Genomic DNA, 17,215 nt, shown 5'->3' with positions numbered 1-17,215 from the left:
CAGTGTAACTATTACGTCTTAGTCAACTCTGTATCTACTGTGCCTGGAGCTGAGTCTTGCCCATAAATAGGTAATCAGGATATCATTATGGAGTTTATGAATGGATCAGAAGAGCCAGACTGGGTTGGTAGCTAGGGCACACCTGAAAATGTATTTACTAGTTCATTTGATGGGCCTCAAAATTAACTTTGTCCCAATGGAATATTAGGTGCAAAAAGAACTAGTCTGGGAATTAGCATTGTCAAGCAGGAGAATCTATGTAATGAGCAGCACTATGGAGACCCTTCTGTGGGATAGCAAACAGAATAAGGTCATGGAAACACAGCCAAACTAAAGACTGGTCAAGACTTTGGGCAAGAGAGGTGACCAAGGCGAGAGGGAAAGTATCAATGATAATTGAACTGGATCTTCTCTTAGGTGGGGAAAGGAAATCAATGCTCATGTTGAACTCCCTCTAAGGTAACATGCACTAATGAAGTCAAGAGATAAGATTGGGAAGCTCACCAGGAAGTAAAGTGTTCTTTTGATAGTAGAGGGTTGTGGAAAGAGGACTAATGCAAATGACAAAAGCCTAAAGCCATAACTGAAGCTTTAAAAGAAGATGGAACTAAATGACTTTTACTTAATTATCATAGTCTTAGCAATAGTAGCTACATTTTGGGGTTTTGATGAATCTTTGCTCATAACAACAGTATGAAATATAGCAAACAAATTAGCTGAAGGGCAAAGAAAAAAAAAGAAAATAGTATAAAACAAAAACGAAACCTATAAAAGAGAGTGATTCTTGCCTATTTTAGAAAGTTAATCAATCCCTATACTTGGTCGTGGTGTTATGTTCTATGCTCTCAAACTAAGCGACCTTATATATTATGAATGTTCACAAAATGTGAATGAAATGTATTAGCTTTTGAGCAGCAAACTCGTTTAATAGTTATATTAAAAGAGCACAAGACTTTATGTAATATATACATTTAAATGTACATGTATATTTGTAATATGTGCATTCAAAATAGCTCTGTACATATTTACAAAAAACCAAGAGTGGATGGAGATCACATTTTCTGTACCTTTGTATCCCAGTACCTAGCAAAATTCCAGTTTGGATGAAAGAGTGAGTGACTAGACTTGAACATGTGTTATGAAAGCAATTGGGACTGTTTGGCCTCAAATAAGCCAGCTCTCCCCTGTCTCCTGTCATGCACCTAGCTGCAAAGTGAATGCATGAAGCTTAGACTTAAAAAAAAAAAAAGCACATGAGACTTTGGGTGATAATGATATGTCAATGCACGTTCATCAGTCATAACAAATGTGCAATTTTGGTGAGGAGTGTTGATAATAGGGGATACTATGCATGTGTGGGGACTGGGGCTATATGGAAATCTCTGTTCTTTCTGCTCAGTGTTTTTTTTTTTTTTGTAAACCTAAAACTGCCCTAAAAATAGTCTATTTTTTAAAATGCACATGAGTTCAAAGATTCAAAGTTAAGGAATTATGCATTCTAAAAAATATTCATTGATGACCCACAACAAAATTAATAAATTAATGGAATTTTAAAAAGTCTTTTTTTGGGGGGGGAACAAGCATGCTGAGACTAAACAACCCTGCATAAACGAGATCAATGAAAATTTGCTGGAGCAAAATTGATTCGTTTGTTTTCTTCGATTTTCAAAACCACCAGTTAAACTATAGACAGTCCTCAGCTTATAAATAGGTTATCTTCCAAAAGTTTATTTAATAAGTTGGCTACTTGGAATTTACCACATATTTTGCAATGGGCCAATGCAGTAGAAGGGGATTAGGTTCTTGGGATGGCCCACACTTTTTTTTTTTTTTTTTTTTTAACATGTAAGGTTTGTAAAAAAGAGCCACAGCGTACGGCTATGTGGTTTGTGAACTGCCCAAAGGTCCCTGGCAGCAGGGTGCAGAGATGGAAATCCAGCAGTACTTACAGCCAGCCAAAAGAAGGAACCTTTAAAAAAAAAATTCTTCTATTAGGAGGGTACCTTTTGGAATTTCTCCACTTGAAGGGAATTGCCTTTGCAATTTACATAAAAATGCCTCTGGTTTGTGCTAGAGACTGCTGGTACAATAATAAGTTGTAAGCATTGTTTAGATGGGAATTTCAATTCTGAGTTTTCGTTTAAAAAGCCAGACTTGCATTTCCTCAGGATTCACTGCCCAGGCAGGAACATCTGATTTCTTTTCCTACATTTCATGGGCACTGAGATTAGACCCTTGCCTGGTTCCTTCAGAAGAGGAGGACATGTTGGAGGCTGGAGAAATCTTGTGAGGACCAGGAGTTTGAGCACCAGAGGCTTCTGTCCCCGAGAGTAGCCGAGTAGAGGCTGGGGCAGTCAGAGTCTCCATGAGGGTCTAGGCTTCCTGCAATGTCAGGGCTGGTCTGCAGGAAGTAGCTGTAAGTACATAGGCTTTTAAAGGAACTCTAGTCTTTGGGAGTGGGGTGATATAAAGGGTAGGTGTGTGTGTGTGCACGCACACATGCACATATGTTAGAACTTGTCTGGGGATGTTGGAAACTGGTGGATTCTGCACTGGCAGGGTAAAAACTATGGTGGAGTACCCTGGCGTGTCTCTGGGGGATAGGGTGGATGTGACTCCCTCTATTGGGAGGGAGGGAGACTTGTAGTTTCTCAGTGGACTGTGGTGAGGACTCACAGCTGATGGAGAGCGAGAAGGTGAAGGTGCTGGTAGTTCATTCGTCCATATCATTCATAAGTTTGGCCAGTGGATTTCTGTAAGCGAACAAAAGGTTCTTATCATCATAGACCTGAGTTTTAAAATGCTGTAAATCCACATGTTCTGTTTGCATTTGCTCTTCGTTCTTTGATGTTGAGAAAGCCAAGAAAAGGACAAATATGTCCTCAATTTCACATTACGATGAAGTTCTCCAATCTTAAGAAGGCCACGTCTCATTAATTAGAACTTATTTCAATAATTAAAAGAATTTTTTTCTGGAAAACAAGACACTTAGTGCTCACTTGGATGTGTAATATAGTAACAGTATTAATCAGTTGAATAATCCACATTAATCAGTCCTGCCTCAATGTAAAATTATTAATCAGCTTGATGATCTAAGCAGTCTTCTGAGGAAATGAGTTTCTCGTGGAATTTAAAAAGTGATCATGGAAAGGTTAAAAAGAGAGAAAGGGAGCAAAGATACTCATTTCAGTTTTATTTCAATTACTTTGACACCAGATCTTCTGCTTACATAGGATGACTCTGAAATTTGATATCTACTTGTGAACAAATTATTTCCCCTTTTAATTTTGTCTTCTTCTCTCCCTCTAGAGAGAAAGCTGTATGGAAAGGTGTCAGTGGCAAAGAAGAGCTTGGATTGTCTCCTTTTTCCTTTCCCGGGGAAATGAAGTGGTTTCCTCTGGATACTAGTGAATAATATATAAGCTGAGGCCATGTATGACATTAAGTAGGCTTAAATTGAGGCAAGACTACCATTCAATTTGACTATTTCAGCCAAACAAGAGGACAGGAAGAAAACAATTGAAACCAGTATTTTTTTAATTTGAATTTATCAATATACGACACAGTCAATTTTCATGTCCCTTTACCAATTCCTCCTTTTCTCCCTTCCCTCTTCCCCCCCATCAACATCATATCTGTTCACCTATCTTAACAAGTTAAAGGAATTATTGTGATTATTGTGTCTTTTTTTTTTTTCTCACCTCTTCAAACCAGTATTGACCACTATGAAGAAATGATGGTCGGTTTGATAGAAATTTCAGGGTTCCACCAATAATGTGGAAATGTAACCAGAAGGGAAAATCGAGGTTATCCAACCATAATATAATCTACACATAATCTCCCTATAATCAATGAGAAACTCTATGAGGGAGGCGGACTTAGGAATAGAATATGGCAGTCAGGGAGTGTTGCAAAAGGAACGTTTTCAGAAATTCTCTTATACCAAGTGATGATTAGATCATCAGTTGATTTGGGGTCCTTTTGTTGAAGAAAATGAAAATCTAGTGATAGCATACTGTAAAAAAGTGGTATTGGGTATTTGAAGTACCATGCCATCAAATTTTGTACCCCTTTATTTGTAACCTGCTTCGTGCTACCCCAGCCGCCTCCAGGGAGCTGTGATAGCTTTGCATCAATGTTTCAGCTTGTCCCCCTCAAACCTTTCCTCGTAGGTATGTCTTTCATATTCACAGTGTAGAGCAAGCATTAGTAGGGTAGCTAATGAATGAGAAAAACTAAGTGAAACAATATTTGTTCATAAAATAGGTCTTATTCATTTCCCAACTCTAGCATCCATCACTGAAAAATTTTAATCTTAGGCATCTAAATAATTGAATCCTCCCGAAAGAAAATTGCGAATCAAATTCATTTGGCAAGAAGAAAATTAAAGAATATATTCATAGATAAAGTAAAACAAGCAAAAAAATAGGATGTAGCAAATATACAGCCCTGAAGGTAGGGGGGCTAGTGTTTTAGTTGGGGTTGGAATTAGGGGTCAACGCCCAAATCTTTGAATCTCTGATTACTTTTCTTGAAGGCTGAGAATTTTTAGGATAAAATTTCCAGTTTATCCTAAAATCTACATTTGTGTGGCTTGACTGATGTGAAAGTTTGAGAATCTCAGAAAAGCCGTGTCAAAAGAAACTGCTCGGAAGAGATCACACGGGTGTGGATTTGGTTGATGACACAGGCTATTGAGTCCTTACAGAGAATTGTTTGTCTTCCGTTTTTAGATGGCTTTAATTCCTCCAAATTGCTCCTTGAATAATAGGAAAAAGGCAATTTGAATTTCAGTGACAGATTGGACATAACAGGTTGCAACTATTAGGTCTAATTTTACCATACTGAGAAATAAAATTGCCTAAACATAAACATCGATCACTGATGCAGTAAATTAATTTGTACAGAAAAAGTAGTTTAACTGCAGTGCACATTAAACATAGAAAATTTTCAAAATTACTGCTCTCTGAATTAATTTGTACACTTGTTTACTTGTTAAAAGCACGCATAAATTCTTTTTTCTGAGGCAGTGTGGGTGAGCATTGAGTAAGAAAGAAATACGAAAAGTAGCAAGGAAATACAGAGATGTGGAAGGCACGTAAATTGTCCTGAATACTTAAAAATATTTTTTTCTTTCCTTTTTGCTTTTAAATGCTGTTTAGAATGTGCTTTGTTTTTGAATCTCTCCATAGGATCATTAAGATGTGCACATTTCCCCCTCAATGTAACAAGATAAATGTGATGCTTTAATAGCCTTGACTTATGTTTGCTAAGAATTGGAGGTATGGAGTAATTAGAGTTTTATGGTTTGGTTCCTTGGGTGAGTTTACACTGAAAGGTATCCTAAGGCTTAGAACTGTTGACTTTGTATTCATGAACAACCTGACCCATGAATTTCTTTGTGTTTAAACATTCAAAAAACATCAGTGAACATGTTTGCATTGTTAACCTGTAATTCTATTATGAGGAATGCATGGCCAAGTTTGGATAGTATCTTTTTAGATTGTTCGAGCCACCGTGGAACTGCAGCTGGCAATGCGGTGCAGTTTGATAGTATCTCCTGCCTACAGTTTTCAAGGACAGTGGTTCGATTCAAATACAATTCTGATAAGTGGCAGGTTTTCGTGTCTTTAATGCCTTGACAAGGGCATCACTCTCAAGAGAGGGAGGTGAAACCATTTGGACAAGGATTCCGTCCCTGCTCCTTTGTGCTGACACACTAAGATAATGGACAATTAAGAGAGCCTTCACTGCGGGTGAAAGTATGGGGCGATCACTAATATAAAGGAGCCCATAGGGTTCTGGGGTATGAAGGAGAAGAGCAATGGGAATTTTTAAAAGGAATATAAAACACACAGATGAGACGCCTAATAACGGTTCACATATTGTGATAATGGTGAGTGAGTGGACTGTTCAGTATTGCTTGCTGTAACTTTTTTTTTTTTTTTTTTTTTTTAATATCTAGTTCATTGCATTTGGCACAAAGTACCGCAGAAAACTTGCTCCTGTGCTGGCCTGCCTGTCATGGGGTAGGTGAGACCAGATAATAAAGGGGTTTGTTTTTGGCTTTTAGACCACCTTCCATGGGGCTTTGCAGATTGACCAGCGATAGTTTAGGGCAGTGGTAGTCAACCTGCCTGCACCCCTGAGGGGCTCCAACCCTCAGAGAGTCTGATGTAATTGGTCTGAGGAGGGATCCGGTATTTTCGAAAGCTTCTCAGACTGTTCCAATGAGCAGCCAGGGTTGAGGACCATCTTTAGGGAATTTGTTACAGAAGATCGAGCTCCTTAGTACTCAGGCTCCCAGCACACTGATTGTTCAGTAGATTTGAATAATGGTGTCTGTTGCTATTGGACAAGAACTGTATATGCTGTGCATGTTTCTAATGTCACTGGTGTTTATGTTGACTCATGGTTTAGCACTCAGGCACATCTGGGGAGAAGTCCCTTTTCTCTTGACTACTGTTTCCCAACTCTCCTTTAGTTTCTGCTTTTCCCACTAGACTACTGGAGCTTTCTCCTCCTTTGATATCATGGATAAATGACATGTAGCTACGTTGTGTGTGTGCCGTGTGCATCTACAGCCAGCAACTTTGGACCCCGTCTTCGTGCTCTGGTAGGGCTGTGCACATGTTCTGTGTGCGTGGAAATTTGAGGGGTAATTTCTCCTCCCATTTAGCTCTCATAAAGGTAAGACAGCCCTGAGCATTTCTAAACTGAGTGCAGAAGAGGGTAACTGATTTTCTTTTGACTTAAACTATCATTTGTCTCTAACAGCCCTGAACGACAATAGAGTGCACTGCTCCTGATAAGTGTGGGTTCTCCTCAGCCTGAAGAGATGTGGGTGATAAGATAAGATGGCTTGAAAAAAAAGAGAGCTAAGGGAAAGGGACGGGAGGAGAAGGAGAGGGAAAGTGTGTTAACTGCTTTGACTGCAAAATACCCCCTGGTAGCCAGAGATAAGACACCTTGAGCTACTCAGAAGACCTTAAACAGGATGTAAATGAAGCCAATAAAAATCACTTGAGAGCAAGCCCCCTTTTGACTCCCCTCCTCTTTCCTGCTCTGACAGGGAAGGCTTAATTTACTGTTCTGCAGCCCCGCTCACACTTACTGCTGAACCCAGGAAGTGGCAGGAGACTGATAGGAGCCCCTTCAAAGAACAAGATGTCTGTAATTTCTAGAGGTCCAAACTTGAGGCATTTAATCAGCAATTCGAGCAATGTCTTCCCGAGTGGAAAAAGAAAGTACTGTTGATTATAGGAAGCTCCCTTCCCCTTTCCTTGTTTCCTGCTTCAGATGCTCATTTGCTTTGTGTTTAGTTTTGTGACAGCCTTCTTTCTGTGTTGAAGTGGATGACCGGCAAGCTGCCTTTGGTTGTGCATTGATATTTCTCATCAAGCTAATGCAGTGTGAAAGTAATCATCCGCAAAGTTTAGGAGACAGACTTTTCTATGTACACACTTGAAACACAGCTGTATACTGAGAACCATGTATCCTAATCATGGAATACCTTTTATGGATTATAGCCTTTGTGAGACTTTGTAACTCCTCAACATAGTTACTGTCTTTTTTCTAGATATTTATAAGCTGCTGCCAACAGCACTCTTCTAGGGGAAGTAACTTACCAGAGCTAATTGAATATTAGACTGAAAAGATTTTAAGTATGGAGTCCTACTCAAAGTGGGAGGGGTCAACTGTTAAAGGATAGGAAGGGAAAGGAGGTAAGGATCTCATTTTCTTTTGGTGAAAGCTGCTTCTTGGAAGAGCTAGGATTCAATGTAGTATTTGAATAAGGAAGAGAAAGCCCTCCATCAGTGATGTTCTAGCAAATATGGATAAGGCCCAGCAGAGTGTAGCAAACTTTACGCAAAGGTCTCAGATGATTCAGGGGAAATAAGAGACTCTAAGGTGGTTCTCCAACTTACAAGTACAGGTGAAGACTCAGAAAGCTTGCTAAAAATAGGGATTTGGGGGCCCTACCCCCAGAAGTTCAGAGTCAGTGTGCCTGGGGTGGAGCCCAGGTGTCTGCATTTTCAGCCCGCAGTTCAGGTGATTGGGGTGCAGGGGACTGGGGAATTATACTAAGAAATGCTGCTCTGGGTCATCTGCTTGTGACAGAGGGTCAGCCTTTGTTTTGTTGTTGTAGAGCAATAGTAGCCATAATAATACTTGAGGAAAGGCAGCTAAAGGATAGTTGAGAAGGCTCCTTCATTGCGTACCTTACTGGGATCAGTGGCAGGGAGTGTGTCCCCAGGAAGAGCATGAGGATGGTGAAGCTGATCACAGCTCCAGTTTATACCTTTTCTTCTGCTTTTCTTTGTCAATACCTGATCTGGCCACGCCACCACACTCAGAGGACAGGATGGAAGCGAGGGAGGGAGGGAGACAGTCCCACTGTTAAGGAAAACTGAATAGAGGGGTGATTAGAATTGTCAGGTGGTTTTTGTTTTATTCTATATATGTGTGAATACATATGTCAATTAGCATTAATTACTTCACAATATTAAAATCAGTGAATTTTTTTATAAGGAAAAATGAACCATGTTAAACACCATTTTAAGTTTATTCTGTTCATTACCCATAAAAATTAGATGGCTCAGTCTGGGAGTAGTGTTGTTCTAGTGGGAAAGAGTTAAGGAAGGATGGACTTTGAGATGAGAGTTTTCCAAGACACAGAGCCAAAATGCTTGCCTGGGCACTGGGGATATGGGCATGGGTTTTAGTGCCACTGTCAACGACTGTTGTTAGTGCAACATTATAACTTGTTACTCATCCTCATTGACCTGTTTGTTCATTTGTAAAATTAGCACATTTTTTCTCCCTAAAGGACTTCTCACAGATCTTAAAACTTATGTTTCATATATATGAAAAGTTAGGAATGATAGCCTTGACTTTCTTTTCTCTGTGTAGGCTCCAACACTCATTTTCTTTCCTTTAATCCCTGAAGTCAGATCAAGAGGTATGCACAACCCATGCCAGAGACCACGAGGACATCTTAAGAGAAAAGAGTAGATCTCAGATATGTGAGAAGGTTTTGTGAAAATTTCAGAAACCAGCCATTCAGTACTGACAGCATTGAGTCAGTCAGAATCCCAGAACCATACTAGTAGGTTTTGTCTTTGAGTGTTAGAAACAAGTTTTTGCAGGGGTCACATCAGAAAGTCTTGGACATATACTGACGTATATTGCTGTCCGTATCCCCCTTTACAAAGGTAAAAAACATTGCCATACATTTCTCCATGAGAATTATCATTTAGAATTGGTGTACCTCACATGTGGACAACACAGGTACATATCAAATTTCTTATTATCTGACCAGAATCTCTTAATTCACTCTTATTTAAATCATTTTAGCACATTGAGATTTCAGTGGAATTTAGTACACTCTGCTCTTGTTCTATCTGTTGGGTGCCAGAGGGCCAGGTGTCTACACACCATCATGGAACATGCACAGACGGGTCTCCAGCCACCTCCCCAATTCCGTACCTGTCTTGTAATTGTGGCCACACTGCCTTGGATTCTCTCTTTATACATCGTTTGTTATTTTAAAATGATCTTGGATGTAGGCAAAATGAGGTACTACTACACAGACATATATAATGGGATTTTTGAGGCCTGATTTTGTCACTGGTATTGAGATATTTGACATAATATTTCATCCCAGATATAAATAATTTAATAAAAATATGCCTATATATATATATATATCAGCAAAAATAGCAACAGAAAGGCTTACCCTAATGTTGTGTTTCATTAAAACATGATTGTACATTGACTGGTATTAGGTAACAAATTACTGTGATTCACACTTTTTATTTATTTTATTGTATTTATTTTTTATTGAACCATAATTGATTGTATCTGTGGGGTACAGCATTGACTATCCATACCTATGTGCAATATGTGATGTTCAAATCAGGATAATTACTATACTCAACATTACACAGTGTAATCATTTTTTGTGACCCTTTACCAGTTTATCGCTAACCCCCACCCCCACCCCCACCCTGTCCCACCTCTGGTGGGTGATTAACACTTTTGTAATGAGAAATATTTAAAATATTTGAAAAACTACTTCCTTGGCATAAATCATTTAGCCAATTCTGAACATTTAGTCAAATCTGGATAAAAACACATGTATACACATACAGTGCGCCACAATTTTGACTGGTACTGGTTCCCATAAATAAGTTACCAGGGCTATTAAGAAAACAATGATAGAATAAACTGGTTTAGATTTTATTTTCATATTCATTCTAAGGTAGAGAGGTTCTAGGAAAGAGAAAACTGAACCAAAAATGAGAAATAGAAAACAGAGGGAGAAAAGGCTACCTGGAAAATCTATCAAGTTAATAATAATCAGCCTTATTTTCAGAATTGCCTCTTTCATATTTTGTTTAATTAGGTAAATTTCAAAAAACTCTGAATAAAGGTATTTGATATTATATGATCTGTGTAGAGATAGATTGTCATACCCTAACTAAACGTATTTTAAGAAAATCGTTGTCTTTTGTACTTTATACAGTACTTTTACAAACAATATCTCATTTGAAATAAAGGAACTCCTTATATCATTTGGGTTACTTGGGGTCTTATCTCACTTTTCAATTTTAGTTTTACTATGTAAGTGTTAATGTGAAAATTAATGATTCTGTTGAAACACTATAAAAGTTTTATTTACTGAGGAAGCACTGGTGGTTGACCCTACTGTAGACCCCTTCTTATGCATAATGTCTTAAGAGAGTCCAACATCCCTGAATTTTTTAGTACCAGTAATTCCCCACAAAATGCAAGAAATGAAGGAGTAGACAACAGAAACTCCTTTGAGTTGTAGTTGCTGGGTGGTTGGCTAGGTGTACTCACTAGCTATCTGTCTGACTTTTTCACTCCAGTCTGACAACCTGTGTGAGTCAGGCTGTGCCTTAGCAAAATTAAAAATGATTATTTGCCACAGACCTTCAGGGTTCCTATCATATATTAGACACATGAAAGTCAAAATCAAGAACACTTAAAGGTCAGTTGTGTAACAATGGCAAATGGGTAATTGTAGTAAGGACCCCTACCCCCCATCTTTGTAACAGCTTTTTCTACATTAGCAAACTGTATTTATCACTTTACTGCACAGTGAACCCACAGGGGGTGCTAATTGTTCATTAATTAAATTTTAGCCTTTCAACACTTTTGTATTCTCCAGTGGCCTTGTCTGCAGTGAAGTATACAGTGTGGCCTTTTCAAACTGCCAGAAATTCACATTGACTTTACTGCTGCCATGGATGTAATACAGGTGAAATTCAGCTCCAGTAAACACCATTTCAGGACTGTTACAATTCGTTCAGACTGAAAGTTTCCCAGCCTTGGACCAAAGCCTACATGTTGGAAAAATATTCACTGAAGTATAGTTTAACATGACAAAACATTCTGTTAGACCAGATTTCAGTTTGGAATAGAATTTGATTTCTTTGTTTGAACATTGTGGTGGTGTATGGCAGTTGTTACAGAAAAACATTAACATGGTGGGATCAACTTTCTGAGATCCATCATTCCCCAATGAGGCCATTTCAAACTTCGTTTTCTCAGTAGAAGAATCCCCTGTACCTGTGCTTCCCAGTGAAGAAATTAATTTAAAGTCACTAGTGACTAACATGGTAGCACTGAGAAATTTACTATTTTTCAAAAGGTGTGGCTATTTCTTCAAAGCTTGATAGGTATATTTCACACTGATGCAAAGATTTTTGAAGCAAAATAGAATTTGCCTCAAGGAATTTCTAAATAAGCAAAATAGTTATAGATTGATGTCAGAGCTATGGAATGTGGCTCACAGACTTTGAATGCAGGCCATTTCATTGTAGGGATTTTACTCCACTTATGAATTAATCACAACGTGCCAGTGTGTGCAGCTATTAAGGAATGAGTTAATATTGATTTTCAAGATATCTGTGAGTAGCATTCAGCAGATTTGGGGAAGTATTTTTGTTTATTATTTAAACAAAAATGCCCCTATGTAAGTCATTTAAAATGATTAGAACCTCAATATGAAAGGCACAACTACTAAATTATACTTAATTTTTATTCCTTTGTACTGTTTTCACATTTATCAACATGTGAAACATTAAAAGTAACTTTGGCTTTCATACTGATAATTTACTACACTTTTATATTTTAGCAGTTCAGAAAGCTCTTTCAAACAAAGTCATGCTTGATTCTTATAACATCAATTATGAGGCAGGCTGGAATTTTTATGGAATTGTAGACCAAGAAATCAAACCTTTAAAAAAATAAGTAACCTGTAGAGTCTATAAGCCAGTACCACACGGGGACACATAGTAGGTGCTTCATAAATGTTGGTGACATAAACGAATGAACTAAATAAGCAATAAAAAATTGTTTCAAATTCTTTATGGTATGAGGTCATATGTAAACACAAGAATACAAAATAATTAATAAATGCCTTTTTACTCAAAATAGTAGAGGAAAAATGAATACAGACTCGGGAAATCCACTCTGGTGATGTCTCATTATTAAAGGAAAAGTAAATATGTTAAGCAGCTTAGAACACTCTCAGCCACAGCACTGTAAACAGATGTGTAATGCACGCTTGCCAATTATTGAACGCCAAGAGGTTGGTGCTTATCATTAGTTATGTATATTTTAAGTGAGCCAAAAGATAGAAAAGTAAAGCAGTTCTCACCCCCCACATAACTGGCAACAACTTTTCCTTCTGTCTGGCTTCAGAAACACAATGTCTTGATTTCCGTGACAGAGAACACAACTGTTCTTTAACTGGTTTCACGTCAGCATTTTCCTCTGATTTGAGAGGTGGAGTTAAGTGTGAACTGCTTAAGAATGTGCTGTTTTCTATTTAATTTGGCGGTGGAAGATGGAATTCATTGAGCTCCGTCTGTTCAGATGAACTTTAAGCAACAGCAAGCAAAACATTTGTACTTCTCTCTGCACACGCAATAGAAACGTGGCTGCCGAAAGACAGTGTGGAGGCAAAGCCTGGGATTACCCACGGAGAGCAAAGGAGAAGTGATAACAACTTCTTATCTCATATGTTGGCTCATCTGAAGTGTTCCAGGCTTGGTGGGGGAAAGTGAACTTCTTTTTTTATCAGGGAATATTGCAAGAAAAAGAAAAAAAAATACTCTGAGCTCTGATGTCTGGAATTCATCTTAAGACTGAGTTTAAAAATGTGCACCACATTTGCCATACCCACAGCTGCTGTCATTGATGGGTGACCACCACCCTTTTCCCTTGTAACCTAACTGTTCATGTTTTTAATTGGTCCTCCCAGAACAATTTGGAATATTTCAAAGTTCAAAAAGCATCTGTGAATTGTAAATAATTTTAAAGTTCACATTTCTCTTTTGAACACACAGTAAATGTATTCATTTTCAAGTACTTAAATAAGTTATGTGACAGAGGAGTGAATTTAATGTGGAGTTGTTGATTTAAAAAAAAAACAGCTGTAATAGTTATATTATTAAAATTGCAACTTTTCTAAAACTGTTGACATTTCTACTGAGAGCAAAGGAAAGGAATTGTGTAATAATGCATAGTGGTTGATTTTAGAATGACCTTATCCTTTAGCAATTTAAAATCATTTCTTTTAAAGTGTACTGTTTAATTTGATTTTAAATACAGTGATGTAAAATTGTTACTGGTGATGGCACTGAAGTAACACGACAAATACCATTGTTATCTGTGCCTGTTAAACACGCACTTCAAAATATTGCTCCCTTTGAGTAGTAACTAACTTCTCTCAGCATTTGTACACACCTGGTTATTTCCCTCAGGAGTCTGAGCTTGTGTTAAGGTGCCTCAGGTAGCTAATGAATTTAAAAAGTATTGTGATCTCTATTCAGTAAGAAAGTTCGGAATTGCTCCTATAGCCTGCTGGCAGAAATAGAGTCATTTAAGGTGAGGGGGCAACCTGGACATTTGTATTTGTCACATGTTCTAACCTATTGTTTGACACTTAAAAAAATAATGTATTAAATTAACTTAATATGATGCTAAATAATGCAGTGATTGTATTACTCATGTTTTAAGGGGAAGAAAGGTAATTTCAAAATTATATACTTAGCTTCAGAATTACATAGAAAAACACTTGCTCTAAGGTTACCTGTCTGAAAAGACTCAAGATTACATCCTATGTATGATAATTTAATACTTGGAACATAGTCAACATGGGTTTATGATCCATTAATTTTTAGATATCACCAACTATTTATATTTTATTTTCTTGCTGCCTATGTATACAACTGTGAATGCTTAAGGTGCTATAGATTTCCATTGGGCCAATCCTTAAAACTAATATTCCAGGGGTTCCATTAAAGGAAAGGAAATGTTAAAATATGTTTATGCCACATACATAAGGCTTACACGTGGGAACAGAAATACATGCAACACATACATATCTTTTTGTTTACATATGCAGCTTTTCTTCCAGCAATGATAAGGTGCCCTAGACACATTCACTAATCTTTGTAACACCCCAGAGGGTAAGTAGCAAGAATTATTATCTTCATATTGCAGGTGAAATACCTAGGTAAGGGCAGATTAAATGACTTGGCCAGGTCACTCTCTAAGTCAGTTGTGAAGCTAGAAATAAAACTCCAGACTCTGACTTTTAGCTCTTATTCTGAGTCATTCCCCTCCTGAAAACAGAAGTACCAGACCTGTCAGTATTTGTGCTGCTTTTCCTCACTTGAAAAGTAACTGTCGATGTAAATCCTGTCCCTGTTAAGGAAACCTCGCTGTGTGACACTTGCACACATGATGCTGAGTCCCCAATGGGCAGTTAAGAGTGTACTCTGCCGTTACAATGAACGAGCTCAGGTAGCACCAGGATAGCAGTATGCCAGCTTCTCCGGACCTGGCGTGATGAATTAAAAGTTTTGGAAGTTTCCAGAACTTCAGAGATTCAGATAATTTCTTTAACATCTGAACTGATTCAATCTACTTTGTTACTTTAGGTTCTCCTTAATAATTTCAGATTACCCATATTGTTGGAATCCATATTCTGAAAGGCTTGGTCCCTGTCCGCAGGAGGCATATATCAAAATAAGCATTAGCATCACTCCTAGTCCTCCTGCACATACTTTCTTCCTCCTTTGATCTTATCTTTTTTTATTTCTGGCTAGTTTGATTAGACTCAAAAGCCAAAGAGTGGCTGGGTCCCTCAGCATTTCTCTTCTGCAGTGGCAGGTTATAAACTGGAATATCAGGCCCCTGTTTGGTGACCGAGCAGCCCTTCCATCAGCAGTAGCCAGGATAAAATCACGGCCAGCTTTTGCTTACTCCTCGCCAGGTTGGCACATGAGGGGCTAGAGACTCATGTCACAAAGGCACTTTGTGCTCTGGTGCCTTTTTTCTGTAGAATAACTCCTTCTAGGATGACTTCACTTTTTTGTTAGTGAGCACTTTCCCCCATAAATATGACCGAACAGGTGTTGCTCCGCTGCTAACTGAGTTTCCAGCTGTCCTCCTCCAACACAGACCAGGCAAAATCTGTTGTTTCATCCTTTCAGGCAGGCTGGAGAACCATGGAGCCTGAGATGGAGGTCTTCCTTGCAGGATATGGCAGTTTTGTTGCCAGAAGATGGTCGGGAAAGCCTGGCTGGCTAACAAAGACAGGCCTTCAGCGACTGGGTGTAGTTCCAGTTCTGCATCCCCTTTGGCAGGAGCACAGAGGCTGCTGCAGTGTGGCCAGCCAGCAAAATTAGGAAATAAGGACCTCTTTTATTTACTCAGGCTGCTGAATCATGGGCATTCCTGTCTGCTTGGAGAAAAGTCAGGCGGCTCTACTTTCCACTGAAAGTCTCCGGAGTGTTTGAGACTTTCATCTCGGAGTGTTCACACACTTGTTTTAATGTGCTTTATGGAAATGGTGAAACTCAGCAAGTACAGTTGCTGTAGAAAAACATCTGCACTGACTGTGCACACACATTTGCATCTTTAAATAGACTTTTTAGGCCACGGAGCTGGTTTCCAGCAAAGTTTCTTCGGCTGTAAGAGCTATAGCTCTCCCAGAGTCAGCTCCTGTGAAGTGACTGATTCCAAAAATTAAAATTTAACATGGACATGATAAGTACTTCACATTGAAATGCAGAAAAGTTGCCATAACACAGAAAGACAGTCCCTGTAAGTGGCACTTAGTGAGTGCCAAAGGGAAAAAAAGTTCAAGTTGATTCAGAAACCACAGTTGAAAGAAACCTTCGTAGTTTCTTCCATATGTAAAAGGAAATTGACACTGTTTAAATCTGTATTTGCTATTGAAGCCTAATTTGCATTGTGACTGCCAAAAAGCTTATGTTAATGGGGACGGGTAACTCTCAACCACAAAAGTCTTGGGAGAGTATGATATCCTCAGAGCATGGACTAACCCTACTGGGAGTTTTGTTGGTGAGCTCCTTGTGTCTCTCTGGGAAAATAGATCCATTTATAGTACTGGCCAATGAGTTTTTTACAATTTAGATTTTTAGCCTTTCAGGGAACCTTTTGTTTGTTTGTTTGTTTGTTTTTGACCGGTAAGGGGATCGCAACCCCCCCGCTCAGTGTGTCGTCTGCACCACGCTCAGCCAGTGAGCGCACCAGCCATCCCTATATAGGATCCGAACCCGCAGCCTCGGCGCTATCAGCACCGCACTCTCCCGGGTGAGCCACGGGGCCGGCCCTTTAGTTATTTTTCTAATGGTAACATCATTGCTCAAACTTTTTACTTCTGCACAGTCCATTCTATCCCTCTGCCCTAAACCTTATGAATTCTGTAGGCGATTTCTATATACTTCTGTTACAAAGACAAGTAATAGGGACAGGAGAGAGGGAAGTAAAGGTTTCAGCTGTCCTGAATCCTGGTTAAAAACTTGATCCTAACCTTCAGCTCACTTGACATGTCATTGAAATTTACAGGCTTAAGAGAGCAATTATGTAATAGGTATAATCAGACATGAACCACATACAAGAACCTGATTTAAGCACGGTGTCAGGGGTTGCACAGTTTTTATAATGGTCCATCACTGTATAATTCTTTATGCATTTGAATAATAATATATCATGACTGGACACAATCTGCAATTTAATAATAAATTCACTTGCTACATTTTCAGGCTTAATAGTTATATCCTTCCAGTCCAGATGCGTGATAAATTCTGATTCACCATTTTGCCCAAATGTACAAATAGTCAGATGTGTTTGTACATATTTTTAA

This window comes from Cynocephalus volans, chromosome 13, assembly GCF_027409185.1.
Source record: "Cynocephalus volans isolate mCynVol1 chromosome 13, mCynVol1.pri, whole genome shotgun sequence".
NCBI lineage: Eukaryota > Metazoa > Chordata > Mammalia > Dermoptera > Cynocephalidae > Cynocephalus > Cynocephalus volans.
Note: the sequence above shows the minus strand (reverse complement) of the source record.